The following is a 15190-nucleotide window of genomic DNA, read 5'->3' as shown; positions in this document are numbered from 1 at the left end:
TCGTACCACTGCGGAGGCAGCAACTCCAAGGTGATATGGTGTTCTTTGGTGTAGCTTGCACATTTGTCTTAAACAAATGAGTAGTCTGAAAGCAAAGAATCAATAGTTTTCTCAGAACAGTGCTTGCATTTTCCTTCTAATTATGGCATTCTCTCAATAACTTAGATGTCCTTTAGTAACAGTGATATTGGGCATCTTTAAATTCTATGACACAGTGCCCAATCAAATTTTGTTAAAGCCTTTATTCTTTGTCCCCCTAAACAATACAATCATAAAGAAAGAAAGTGTCTTTATAATTTCCCATTTTTAATGGGAAAAAATCAGGGACAAATGTGTTAAAATATATTACACATGATGCATGTTACATATTATATTATAATCCATGTCCAAGAGATTTTGAGGTATTTGGTTCCAAAATGCCTTTTACTAATTTTTTCAACTACCTCAGCATTTTCCCAACCTCTTCAAATGTTATGATTATGTCACTGATTAAGCATGTTTATTAATTGCTACCATAATTCCCTCTAATAGGCAAAATTGAACTGTATTAAAATATAAACCTGAGTTATTTGCAATTTGACACATGTGGCTTCTAATTCCTTGTGAACACCCACTGTCATGTACCAGAAGACACCCTTAATGTCAAGTGCTGAGTTGACTCAACTCATGGTTGACCAAACACATTTCAAAATGGACCTCTACCAATTCTGGTGCCAGGAACCAAGTATAGTGAAGTATAAATAACTCACGTGATTCAACCAGATTCTGTGAGCCAGTACTGGGAACACAGAGTCCTGAGTTTGCCACGGGGGACTGATCCAACCAGACAGTCAGCTGTTTTCAGGGCTGCCAAGCAAATCACACAAAGAGATGTATGTGGCAATTAATAGCAATAGGAGACAGGCAAAGTATCCATTTTGAGATCCAAAGAAAATAAGCTGGGGAGGTATGGATACCACATCATGGTAAAAGTATTATAAGGCTCTTTGGTCATGTTACTAGGAGCTGTGTTTGCTTATTGAAAGCCCTTATTTCAATTTCCTGATTGCACATTAAGAGAAATTAACAAATGTGTCTTGGCCTCATATTTATTCAAAATTTCATACTTAAAATGTAGGAGTATTATGGAACAGAAAAAGAGGTCAGAAATTTGGAGTTAAAATTTTCTTCTGCCACTAAGTATCTTTATGACACTGGGCAAATCACTTATCATTTGTAGTTATTTATGACATGTTTTCGTTGTGCTAAATGAAACCTAGGGTAGTTCTACCTCTCAAATTCTGACATTTTAATTCTACTCATTATTGAAGAGATATATTTACAATCATCTCTTTCTATTTAGCTGTTGTGTTATAATCACAATTTATAAGGAATCATTCTTGCTTATAAATTATGTTATGCATTGTCAATTTTACAAAACATATTTCAAGATTTAAAGTTTTCATGAATTGCAAGTGTCAATATACCTAACATATAATGTAGTTTTCTTCAATATACCTAATATATAAACATTACAAAACTAAAAATTAAAAAACTAATATATAAAAGCTAAAACATTTGACAGAACAGATAAAAGTAGAGAGATAACTCTTCACTATACTAAAAGTTAATTTTTTTCATCAATTAATTCAACAACTATTCATTGAACAAATACCATGAGCCAGATCCTGTATTAAGGGGCTTAGGATAGAGCAGTGAATAAGGAAGATAAGGACTTTATCTTCATAGACCCCATATGTTGGGGGGAATTAAAATCAGCTAGGGAATATTTATATTGTCATTTATAAATGTCCTGTGCAGTGTAGTCCCTGTCCTAATGAAACATAGTTTAGCTGGAAGAAACATCGTTTAGCTGTAAAACAAGTGGTTACATGAATACTTTCACTCATGACAGGTGTTACAAAGAAGTGCAAGGAATAGAGGGAACATAAAACATTGGAAATGAACCTGCTCTGGGGATCAGAGGATGCTTTTCCAAGAAAGTGACTTTATCCTGTAAGATAAAGGAGAGAATTTTGCTTCTTAAAAGTGAGAAAAGCAAAAGGAAGAGGGAGGAAAAGAAGAGTGTTTCTGGTGTGGAGCATGTGCAAAAGCCTGAGACAGAATGGATTTTGGAACACTGGAGGAAATTAAAGGCCACTGAGTATTATTGGTGCAGAGTAACTGAGAGGTAGAATTGCAAATCAACACTTTGGGGAGATGGACAGTGATCGTATCAGCTAAGGCCTGGTTGCCAATTTTCTCATTTCTTTGATTTTAAAATAACAAATACATTTTAAATACAATTCAACCCATTTAAAATATTGTGTAAAATTGTTTAATATATATCTCTTTTTTAAAGTGAGAAAAATAATATGTAAAGCTGAGATTATCAAAATGTTTGAAATACTGATGTTAACCTGCCCCTGAGTATATATGCCATATCATTTTTATGTATGTGTGTGCACGTGTACATTCTATTACTGATAACTTCAGAATTGTATAAGCTCTTTCTCAAGGGACACATATGTCTCCTATAATACTCAAAATAAAAAACTATTTTGCTGGCAAAACATTTAAAAATATTATCTGGTTAGTTATGACACTGCTGGGGAAGTGACATAAATTGTAAGGACGACATTAATTTTCTACGGCAGTTCCAAACATTATATACTTAGTTCATGTACTATAGAGTAAAGAAAAAATTCTAGTGTTCCCAGCCCAGATTCTGACTCAAACATTTTATTTTTCCTCATGCAGAGGCTTAATCAGGCCAATTGAACACAATAAGGAATTCAATCTTATATTTATAAGTAATCTTGAATAATAAATTATTCATAGACATAAGAGAAATAAATTATCCTCCCTAGACATTGTATCATGAAGATATATACCCTTTATATCAATAAACTATTTGTAGAATTTACTCTGAAACTTAGGTATTCCAAAGCTTAAGAGAAGCTCTTAGAAAGGACACCAACACAGCTAGATTCATTGATGAGGACTGGAATAAGACACAAAGCAATGCTCTTAGTGGCAGATGCCTCTAAATCATTCTATTTTCTAGCAAGCCCTGAAAACTTAGCTGCTCTGACATGAATCACACCCATTCCTTACATTAAGTACAAGCTAGGAACATGCAGCCAGAAATTGATGAGGGAAACAGTGCACTTTGAGTGTAAACATTTCTTTTTGAGGTTTTTAAATTTCCCATTTCAGTTCCATTAAGTCTAGCTATATTTCCACTTCTTTTCTTTCATCTTTTTTTTTCTGATACATCCCTCTATCAAACATTGATAAATGTATGAAGTAAATACATGTATTAGTTTATTTTTGTGTAATATAATGTCACATTGTGTAAACTATGGGTTCAAATTCCAATTCTGTATCTGACACCATTTTCATTTGTTATTTTTATTTTTCAGAATCTGGGGCAGAAAGTTCAGGCTTAAAAAAAATAGCAGTTAAACTCAATCTACCGTATATTTTAGATTCAGTCTGTAAACAAGGAATAGTTTTTTTGTTTTTGTTTTTTTCTTTTTATTCTTTGAATCTCAGAAGATTAAAGAAGAAAATATAAAACCCAATTTAGATCAACTTTATAACATGTTAAAATTAAAGTTTAAAACAAGAATCAATGCACAATGAATATTACATTTCAAAGTCAGATTACTACATGCAGAAATTATAGGCCAGATGCAGTGCCCTATTCCTATAATCTCAGCACTTTGGGAAGCCGAGGCAGGAGAATTGCTTGAGGCCAAAAGTTCAAGACAAACCTGGGCAACAGTGTGAAACCCCATCTCTACAAAATTAAAAAAGTATTTGGGTATGGTGGTGCACACCTGTAGTCCTAGCTACTCGGGAGGCTGAGGCAGGAGGATCACTTGAGCCCAAGAGTTCCAGCCTGGGTGACAGAGCCAGACTCTCTCTCTGTCTCTCACCCTTTCTCTACCTACCTACCTACCTACTTACTTACTTATATGTGTGTGTGTGAAAATATGTGTGTGTGTGTGTGTATATATATATATGAAATATTTTTTTAACTTTCAGATGCACATTGAAATAACCCAAGGAGCTCAGGAAAATACTGATGCCTCAGTTAGTTCTATCTCAAGGAATTATTACATTTGGCTGATATAGCTTGGGAATTGGGATTTTTAAAAAGCTCCCTGTATTAGCGTTCTCCAAAGAAATATAATGAATAGAGGAAAGAGAGTAAGAAAGAGAAATAGAAATAGGTAGATGAGAGGAGATTTATCGGGGAAACTGGCTCACAGAATTATGGAGTCTTGGAAGTCCCAGACCATCTGCATGCTGCAGACACTAGGATATCAGTAATATCAGTAGCATGGCTCAGTCCAAGTCTGAAGGCCTCAGAACCTGGGGGACTGCTGGTGTTAAGTGTTGGAATCCAAAGACTGAAGAGCCTAGAGATCCTGTCCAAGGCAGGAGAAGAGTGTATCTCAGCCCCAGGGGAGAGAGAGGGGGAGGGGGAGGGGGAGAGGGAAGGGGAAGGAGAGGGAGGGAGAGGGGGAGAGGGAGAGAGAAGGAGAGAAGGAGAGAGGGAGAGAGAGGGATAGAGGGACAGAGAAGGATAGAAGGAGAGAGGGAGAGAGAGGGAGAGAAAAGGAGAGAAGGAGAGAGGGAGAGAGAGGGATAGAGGGAGAGAGGGAGAGAGAGGGATAGAGGGAGAGAGGGAGAGAGGGAAAGAGGGAGGGAGAGAGGGAGAGAGAGAGGGAGAGAGAGAGGGAGAGAGAGAGGGAGAGAGAGGGAGAGAGAGGGAGAGAGAGAGGGAGAGAGGGGGAGAGAGGGAGAGAGGGAGAGAGAGAGGGAGAGAGGGAGACAGAGAGAGAGGGGGAGAGAGGGACAGAGAGGGAGAGGGAGGGAGAGGGAGGGAGAGGGAGGGAGAGGGAGGGAGAGGGAGGGAGAGGGAGGGAGAGAGAGGGAGAGAGAGGGAGAGGGAGGGAGAGGGAGGGAGAGGGAGGGAGAGGGAGAGAGAAGGAGAGAGGGAGAGAGAGAGACCAATCAGACTTTCTTCTGTTTTTGTCCTTTCCAGGCTTCCAGCTGACTGGATGGTATCTACACACGTTGAGGGTGGCTCTTCCCCCACTTAGCCCATCTAGACTCACACACCAATGTCCTCTGAAAAGACCCTAACAGACATACCCAGAAATAATGCTTTACCAGTTCTCTAGGTATTCCTTAATTTACTCAAGCTGACACATAAAATCAGCCATCACAAAATCACCCGTTGTCAACTTTGCACCCATTTGTATCTCCTTAAATCATAATTTCCTGCATACAACCAAAAATGCACTAATTCCTTTCTAGAAGAAAAGATAAAGTCATTGGGTGATGTTTACTCTTCTCCTGCTATCCCATAACATATACTATACTTTTTTTTTTTTTGAGACAGTCTTGCTCTGTTGCCCAGGATGGAGTGCAGTGGCATGGTCTCAGCTCAATGCAACCTCTGCCTCCCGGGTTCAAGCAATTTTAGTACCTCAGCCTCCCGAGTAGCTGGGATTACAGGCATGCACCACCACCCCCGGCTAATTTTTGTATTTTTAGTAAAGACGGGGTTTCACCATGTTGGCCAGGCTGGACTCGAACTCCTGGCCTCAGGTGATCCACCCGCCTTGATCTCCCAAAGTGCTAGGATTACAGGTGTAAGCCACCATTGCCCAGCCTATGATATAAATTTAACAATACTTAAATACTGATATAAAGTCAATAAATTTTGTTACATGATAAAGAAAAGAAAGAATATGTACTTAATATTGAAAGCCACCATTTTAGCTAATAGTAATATTCAGAGAACATTAAGAGGATATACTTTCCAAATAATTAACCAATGTAGTTGCTCAATAAATATTTGTTGAATTAAATGAATAACCAATGTCTCAAATCCTAAGGCTAGTGAAATATTATGTAGGAATTCTGTTTAAACTAGTGAAATAGAGATTTAAGTATTCCTCAGTTGATACTGCTTATGGACTTGCTAGGAATAAAGCCAGCTGTCTTTACAGTCTTTCTATAAGAAGTGTAAGACCATAGCTAGTTCTTCTGTTATTTATTGAATCATATACAGTGTAGGTTTATTAATGTCTAGATCAGTTATAATTTGATCATATGTGTAGAAACTTTTATTAAAGTCTAAAAACAATATTCTTGGAGTAAATGTTATCTGGACAGTACATTTTCAAAATAGATTCTACCTATTAAATTTGTAGGTGTTGTGTTACAGAAAAGTAAGGAGTATTCTTCTTATACAGGTCACAAAATAACAGTTACAGACCTGAATTTGGGAAATAATTTAGGACTGTCAGAAAGCTCTACCAGCTGAGAGGTTTTAGCAAAATAATAATTAATTATTTCAATTTCCCATCAAGCCTTCTACAATTTACTCTGTACCTGCACCCTTGTGTGTTACCATCACATTCACACTCTAGCACAACCAGAACTTTTTACTTCAACTATTCTTTCCTCTTTTGTACTTAACACCAGTCAATTTGCTTTGCTTCTTGTATTTCCAACAACTTTAAAACTCTAGTCTGAGGGATGCTCTATAGTATTGGGATTAAAAGCAGATACAGTGGCAGCATATCAACAAGAAAGCTGCATTGTCCATACATATGGACAATTAACTTTGGGAGTTTCGAGAAGGACTGGGAATCACTGAATATTAATATCTCCCATGTAGCATCATAACTAGAGAGGTTTAGACAGTTGTCCTTTTCTTTAGCCAATAGTGATATAAATTCTTTCAATGGTCCTTCTGCTTGCAATATCATAAATGTCTCATTGATAGGCTCTCAATTTGCAGAGAAAAGATAACTTTTGAATTTTGTTATTTTATTCAAAGAAACAGTTATTTTATGTCATGGTCAGTTAATTTCTGCCTGTCAGTAAGGAAACTATTTTCTTAGTTGCTTGATATTTGAAAAGACTGGGCATATTCTTTAATGACACTGGCTGAAAACCAATAAAAGACTTCAGTATCACTTCCAATGAGATACATTCGTTATTATCCGTATTAAGAAACTCCTCAAATTGCATTTCACAAAGTGATTATATTTCTGCTGAGGCTGTTACTCAATACTCTAGAAAAGTAGAAAGCACTATATTGTAAATTTCTTTGTGTAAACATCACTGTAATATTTAATAATGATTTACATAAAGTTTCTATCATCTTCATCCACCTCACCATAACTCTTTTTGTTCATAAATAAGTGCAAGTGTAGGGTATATGGCCGTTTGACAGCATGTTTTTTTCTCCACCCTGAGTACCCCAAAGGTTTAGGACAGATTCCTAAAATCCAGCAGAGTTAACAAGACTGAGATACAGAGAAGACTAAAGACGTAAGGAAGAACTAGCCTACTGATTTCATTTGTTTCCGTCCTGTTACAGATTTGGCCTGGCAAAGTTGACAAACTCATGAAACTAAGCTCAATAATGTCCTCAAGGACAGGTATTGTTAAGTACAAGTGTAGTCAACCAATAGAGGAGCAGTTCTATAGGGAGGAGGCAATTACTTTGCAATTAGACAATCCTACTGTCAAATGCTAGCTCTACTACTTACTAATGATTTAACTCCTCTAACCCGCAAGTTAACATTAGCACAATAGAAAGAAGTTTCTGAGAAAGCTGAGTGGTATTCAGTCAGTTTCGACTGTTATTCAGCAAATATTCATAGATCATTTACTGTATCTCAAGTATAACACAAGGGCTGAGAATATGAAAATGAAAAAGGCGGATTCTGCATTTAAGGGGACTAAGAGGTGACAGGGATACAGACATATAAACCACTATAATAGAATATGATAATCACTGTAATTACAGTGTGTGGTGGGTGGAAAGGGGAAGGAAGTCCAGGGATGCTTAGAAGAATAAAGGAACTCTCCACAAGGAAGATAGCCCTGGGCTGAGGCTTTGAGGGTTCAAATAAATTATTAGAGATACTATCTTAGGGATGGCATTCTAGACAGAAGGAAGAATGATATAAATGACATAAAGATATAAGATTAGTCTTGGGCAAGAGATTAATAGAGGATATTAAAGAACAGTTATAGAAAATTGCATTGGTCAGGGAAGTGAGGGCCAAGAGTGAAGACACTAGTATATCATGCCAAAGAATCTGCTATTTTATTCTACAGGTGATGAGATATTTTGTGAAAATCTCAAGAAGAGATTAACTTCTTACAAAAAATATTTTATCCAAGAAAGATGATTATCAAAAGATTTTTGGAAGATGGATTGGAGATGGGTAAAAATTAAGGAAGAGAGAACAGTGAAGAGGATATTCAATGGTATGGGTAAGATATAATGAGTGGCAGTAGGGCTGGAGACAAAGTTCATAGATCAAGATATTAGTCATGGAGTAGAATGAATAAATATGTGTACACATGGAGTATGGGAGATAGGGAGAGCTAGAGCTAGTTTTAGGTTTGGAACTTGGACAACTGAATGGATGATACTGTTAATTAACAAGATAAGAAATTTCAAAAGAAGCAGGTAGAAATGAGGAGGTGGTGAATTTCATAATAAGCCTCCAGAATACGAGGTGTTTATGACATGTTCATTTGAAAGTGTAAACCATCTGGAAAATAGTCTGGCACATCATAGTCAATAAATTGTAAATCATCTTCATTTTGCACCAAGAAGAATTTTCATGAAGATATTGAATACATGTAAATTAACTTGAAGAAGAATAACTGATATCCTTTCAGTTTAATAACAAGTTCTTTTCTAGAGACATTGCACATGCTCGTCCTTTTGCCTATACATTTCTGCCTGCCCAGTCTTTCACATGGCCAGTGAAAGACTTCTTTCATGCTTCCAGTCTTGATTTGAACATCTACTAAGTCAGGCTTTTTCTGGTCATGCTAAGCAACAGTCTTTTCCCAACTTAGTATGTATTGTGTATTTCTATCTATAACCTTCATAGAAAATTTCTCAATTTTCAAATAAATAATTGATATTGATTTATTTTCTTATTAGATTATCTGCCTTTCCCACTAGATTCTAACCTAAGGTCTACACTGAATAAATGAATGAAATCAGTACATTCTGTTTTATTCTTAATTATTCAACTTGTGGATATGAAAATTATTTAAGTTGTGCATATTATAAATATATGCAAAACTCATTGTTTTCAGCTTTTGCTTATTTTACTCCTAAACATCTCAGAATAAAGCAGGGAAAGAAGAGGACGTTAATAAAACACAAGTAAAACTGTGAAATAGTCTTTTCCACAAGTATTAATAAATGCCTGAGGTTTTTGCACCATCCCATGGCAAATGTATTGATGATTAGAATTCTAACAATAACAAAAAAAGAACCAACAAGGAAATATCCCCAAGAGCAATAAAAGTCGAGAAAATCCTACTTGAGCATCTATTACAGAAAAAACACTGTACCATTTTTCACATGTGATAAAAATGATTTACAGTATCTTTCTTAAATGAATTTACAATTTAGTAATGATGATAAGAAAATTACAAATGACTAAACCACATGGCAGAATGTAAAACAAACTATGAGAGATGTTCAAACACAGCAACATCAGAAACTATAAAAGTCATTTCCCAAGTCAGCAATGTGCTTTCTTAAAATATAGTGACATCATTTTTAATGTAAGCATAGACAAAGTAAAAATCCTGAGAGCAAGGGAGTGAGTCAGGCCATGGGAATGTGATGCTGTCTTTGGAAATACATGTCACGCGTGTAATGCAATCATAGGATCAGAAACCACAGAATAAGTTCATGGTCTTTAGTGTATATTTGGTATCCATATCTTCTTTACCAAATTTTTGTGAGTTTTTAAGCATCTTAGTGAAAACAGTTTTAGTAAAATGTAACAGTGACTACAGAATACATTTTTAAGGAATTCCATATTCTACCTAGGGGGATGCTAAATTACTGCATATACTACTATGTTCTAATTGTTTTTCTTTCATGTAACTTTTGACTTTCAAATACACATAAAAGACCCATAATGTCTATAGCCTGAGAAATTATATTTGTGATTTTTATACTTATAGTCCTTGTACTGCTTACCTTGTCACCTGAGAAATACAAATCAATGGTCAATTCATTTCCTTAATGATGTAGGACCAAATAAAACCCAGGCCAATTGTCCTGGTTGTGAAGTGATGAGAAATTTTGTCAAAGTAAATAGGATATCAAGACATCGAATGATACATTAAATAAGGTTTCAATGATAGAGTCATCTTTATCATTAATTCCACAAATTAATTATTAACTATCTGCTTCCAAAACTTTTCTTCATGTTGAATTTTAATACACCAGAATTTTTTTAAAAACATAATGAAGAAATTCTACAGTAAAATTAAAAAATCTTACTTCTTTTGGCCAGGCGCGGTGGCTCATGCCTGTAATCCCAGCACTTTGGGAGGCCGAGGCGGGCAGATCACGAGGTCAGGAGATCGAGACCATCCTGGCTAACACAGTGAGACCCCATCTCTACTAAAAATACAAAAAATTAGCCAGGCATGGTGGTGGGCGCCTGTTGTCCCAGCTACTGGGGAGGCTGAGGCAGGAGAATGGCGTGAACCCGGGAGGCAGAGCTTGCAGTGAACCAAGATCTCACCACTGCACTTCAGCCTGGGCAACAGTGTGAGACTCTGTCTCAAAAAAAAAAAAAAAAAAAATCTTACTTCGTTTACAACATAGCTCAGGCCAAAATTTACAATAATGCTTATGACTCCCATGACTATTGCTTTCAGATTAAGTTCAATGTCTGTATTCTTCCACATATGTTAATTTGTGTCTTAACAATTTAATGCAGTCATTTGATAATGAAATAGATCATTTTATTTCTACCATATTCATTATAGTTATTATTTTGTCAGTAATATTTCCTTATGTGTATGATTTCATTACAATTTTACATTAACTGGAAGAATTTACTGGTGTCAATGACTCCATTCTTTCAATAGATAGTAGCAATGCATTCTCTCTAGCACTCCACTCATCACTTTATCCTTTTATTAACGTTTTATTTATTAACATTAACTTTTATTAACATTATATGCATTAATAAAAAGTCCTATGTTACTCCTTAGAAGTCCTATGTTACTGACAAAGGATATAATAGTTGCAAATTACATGAAACTCCCTATTTATTTGTAAACGGTACAGCATAAAGAAATAATTTTCATAACAAAACATAATGCACTGTGGGGGAGGGAGGGTGGAGCAAGAGGGCAGAACAGAAGGTTGTGCCAATTGTCCCTCAATCCCCCTGCAGGAACATCATATTTAACAACTATCTACACAAATAAGTCACCCTCGTAAGAAACAAAAATCAGGTGAGCAATCAGAGTACCTGGTTTCAACTTCATATTCCTGAAAGAAGCACTGGAAAAGGCAGGAAAAAAAGTCTTGAATTGCCAATGCCACCCCTCCCCCAGCCCCATGGCAGTGACTGAGTAATGCAGAGAATCCGTGCATTTGGGATGGAAGAACACAGCAATTCTGAGACTTTGCATTGAACTCAGTGCTGCCCTGTCACAGCAGAAAGCAGAACTGGGCTGTATTTAGCTGACACCCATTCATAGATGGAGCATTTGGACCAGCCCTAGCCAAAGGGGAATCACCCATCCCAGTGGCTGGAACTTAAGTTTCTCTGCAGGCCTCACTACTGCAGTATAAAGTGCTCTGGGGTTCTAGGTAAACTTGAAAGGCAGTCTAGGCCACAAAGACTGCAACTCCTAGGTGAGTTCTAGTACTGAGATGGGCTCAGAGACAGCGGACACATGAACTGCTGAGACACCAGTGGAGGCAGCTAAGGGAGTGCTTGCACCACCCCTACCCCAACCCCAGGCTGCACAGCTTGCAGCTCCAAGAGACTCTTTCCTTCTGCTAGAGGAGAGAAGAGAAAAGAGGACTTTGTTTTACATCTCAGATACCAGCTTGGCCACAGCAGGATAGGGTACCAGTGAGAGTCATGAGTCCCACTTTCCAGGCCCTAGCTCCTGCCTGACATTTCTAGACATATCCTGGGCCAGAAGGGAACCTGCCTCCTTGAAGTGAAGGACCCAGTCCTGCCAGGACACATCATCTGCTGACTAAAGAGCCCTTGGGCCCTGAATAACCAGCAGCAATACCTAAGTAACATGCTATGGGCCTTGGGTGAGACTGAGATTCGCTGGTTTCAGGTGAGACTCAGCACATTCCCAGCCCTGGTGGCCATGGGGAGAGATTCCTCCTGAGAGAGAGAAAAATAAAGTAGACTTTTTCTTGTACCTTAGGTACCAGCTGGGCATCAGTGGGGTAGGGTACCAAATGCCCTCTTGAGGTCCCCAATTACAGGCATTGGTTCTTAGACAGAATTTCTGGATGTGCACTGGGCCACAAGGGAACCCACTACCCTGAAGAGTGAGTCCCAGGCCAGGCAGCATTTACTGCAAGCTGCCTGAAGAGCCCCTGGGCCTGAAAGGAACATCAGTAGTAGCCTGGCAGCACTCCCCATGGGCTTGTGGTGGTAGTAGCCATGGAATGAGGCTCCTCTGCCTTTGGAAAGGGGAGGAAAGAGTGGGAAGGACTGCGTTTTGTGGTTTGAGTGCCAGCTCACCCACAGTACAACAGAACACCAGGTAGACTTCTAAGGTTTTTGACTCCAGTTCCTGGCTCCCAGACAGCACCTCTGGACCTGCCCAGGACCTGGGGGAACTTGCTACCCTAAAGGGAGGGACACAAAACTGGCTGGCTTCACCACCTGCTAATTGTAGAGCCCCAGGGCTTTGAAAAAATAAACACAGGCAGTAGCCAGGTAGTGGTTATAGCAGACTGTAGGCAAGACCCAGTGCTGTGCTGGCTTCAGGATTGACCCAGTACAGTCTCAGTGCTGGTGGCCACAGGGGTGCCTGTGTCACCCCACCACCAGCTCCTGGCAGCTCAGAACAGAGACACAGACTTTTTTTGATTGGGAGAAAGTAAGGGAAGAGAACGAGAGTCTCTGCCTGGTAATCCAGAGAATTCTCCTGGATATTACACAAGATCATCAAGGCAGTACCTCTACAAGTATGCAAGTACCAGTGTTACTCAGCTTGGATTCCCCTAATACAAGCTTAAATCACAACACCCAGATCCTTTCAAATACCTGGAAAGCCTTCCCAAGGATGGGTACAAAAAAGTCCAGCCTGACAAAACTACAATAAATAACTAAGCAATGGCCAGACACAGATGAATATCCATAGGTATCAAGATCATTCAGGAAAACATGATCTCACCCAGTGAATTAAATAAGTATCAGGGATCATCCTGGAGAAACAGAAATATGTAACCTTTCAGACAGAGAATTCAAAATAGCTGTTTTGAGGAAACTCAAATTCAATATAACACAGAGAAGGAATTCAGAATTCAATTAGACAAATTTAACAGGGAATGAAATAATAAAAAAAGAATCAAATAAATTCTGGAGGAGAAAAATGCAATTGGCTTGCTGAAAAATGCATCAGACTATTTTAATAGCAGAACTGATCAACCAGAAGAAAAAATTAGTCAGCTTGAAGACAGGCTATTTGAAATTACACCGTGAGAGGAGAAAAAGGAAAAAGGAATAAAAGAAAACAAAGAAACATGGCTACGGGATCTAGAAAATAGCCTCAAAAGGACAAATCTAAGAGTTATTGGCTTTGAAGAGCAGGTAGAGAAAGAAATAGGGGTAGAAATTTATTCAAAGGTATAATAACACAGAACTTCTCAAACCTAGAGAAAGATATTAATAACCAAGTACAAGAGGGCTAGAGAACACCAAGAAGATTTAACCCAAAAAAACACTACCTCAAGGATCCCAAAAGCACTAAGAGGAAAGAACCAAATAACATACAATGGAACTCCAATACATCTGGCAGCAGACTTTTCTGTGAAAACCTTATAGGCCAGGAGAGAGTGGCATTGAGAGGTGACAACGTGCTAGCAGCCCTTGCTTGCTCTTGGTGCCTCCTTGGCCTCGGCGTCCACTCTGGCTGTGCTCGAGGAGCCCTTCAGCCTGCCGCTGCGCTATGAGGGCCCCTCTATGGGGCTGGTGAGGCCAGAGCCAGCTCCTTCTGCCGGCTGGTGCGGGTTCCGGATGGGCGCAGGCTCGGCGGGCCCTCGCACTCCGCGCAGCTGGCTGGCACCTGCTGGGTTTGATTGGAGGCAGGGTCCCATGCATGGACCACTGTTCCCTTTTCATGGGGTTGTTGGCCACGATGACAGGTCTCCGTCTTTCTTGCTTCCCCTCGTTTCCTCTTGGTTGTCTGGGACTAGCTCCCTCTGGGCTGCCAGAGTGCCTGGGCTAGGTGCTGCAAAGTCCCACGGCAAGTGCCAGTGAGAGGTGAAGCCGGCTGGGCTTCTGGGACGGGTGGGGACTTGGAGAACTTTTCTGTCTAATTAAAGGATTGTAAATGCACCAATCAGCACTCTGTGTCTAGCTAAAGGTTTGCAAATGCAGCAATCAGCACTCTGTGTCTAGCTAATCAGGTGGGGACTTGGAGAACTTTTGGGTCTAGCTAAAGGATTGTAAACGCACCAATCAGCACTCTGTGTCTAGCTAAAGGTTTGTAAACGCACCAATCAGCACTCTGTCAAAATGGACCAATCAGCTCTCTGTAAAACAGACCAAACAGCTCTCTGTAAAATGGACCAATCAGCAGGATGTGGGTGGGGCCAGATAAGGGAATAAAAGCAGGCCACCCAAGTCAGCAGCGGCAACCCGCTTGGGTCCCCTTCCACACCGTGGAAGCTTTGTTCTTTCACTCTTTGCAAAAATCTTGCTGCTGCTCACTCTTTGGGTCAGCGCCACCTTTATGAGCTATAACACTCACCGGGAAGGTCTGCAGCTTCACTCCTGAAGCCAGCGAGACCACGAACCCACCGGGAGGAACGAACAACTCCAGACTCGCCACCTTTATCAACAGTAACACTCACCACAAAGGTCTGCAGCTTCACTCCTGAGGCCAGCGAGACCACAAACCTACCAGAAGGAACAAACAACTCCAGAAGTGCCGCCTTTAAGAGCTGTAACACTCACCGCGAAGATCTGCAGCTTCACTCCTGAAGTCAGCGAAACCACGAACCCACCAGAAGGAAGAAACTCCAGACATATCTGAATATCAGAAGGAACAAACTCTGGACACACCATCTTTAAGAACTGTAACACTCACTGTGAGGGTCCGAGGCTTCATTCTTGAAGTCAGT

At 39.3% G+C, this 15190-nt stretch overlaps 1 long non-coding RNA gene across 1 annotated transcript in view; it reads right to left on the bottom strand.

Moving 5' to 3' along the window:
- The window catches only part of LOC107971065 (uncharacterized), a 64927-nt gene extending 64100 nt beyond the window's left edge, over nucleotides 1-827 (bottom strand). The window contains exon 1 of the long non-coding RNA XR_001713988.3: nucleotides 750-827. This is a non-coding gene — a long non-coding RNA (uncharacterized LOC107971065). The remainder of the gene's footprint in view (nucleotides 1-749) is intronic.
- Between the last annotated feature and the right edge of the window lie 14363 nt (nucleotides 828-15190).

Source organism: Pan troglodytes, chromosome X, assembly GCF_028858775.2.
Source record: "Pan troglodytes isolate AG18354 chromosome X, NHGRI_mPanTro3-v2.0_pri, whole genome shotgun sequence".
Lineage (NCBI taxonomy): Eukaryota > Metazoa > Chordata > Mammalia > Primates > Hominidae > Pan > Pan troglodytes.
This window is presented reverse-complemented; position numbering and strand designations above follow the sequence as displayed.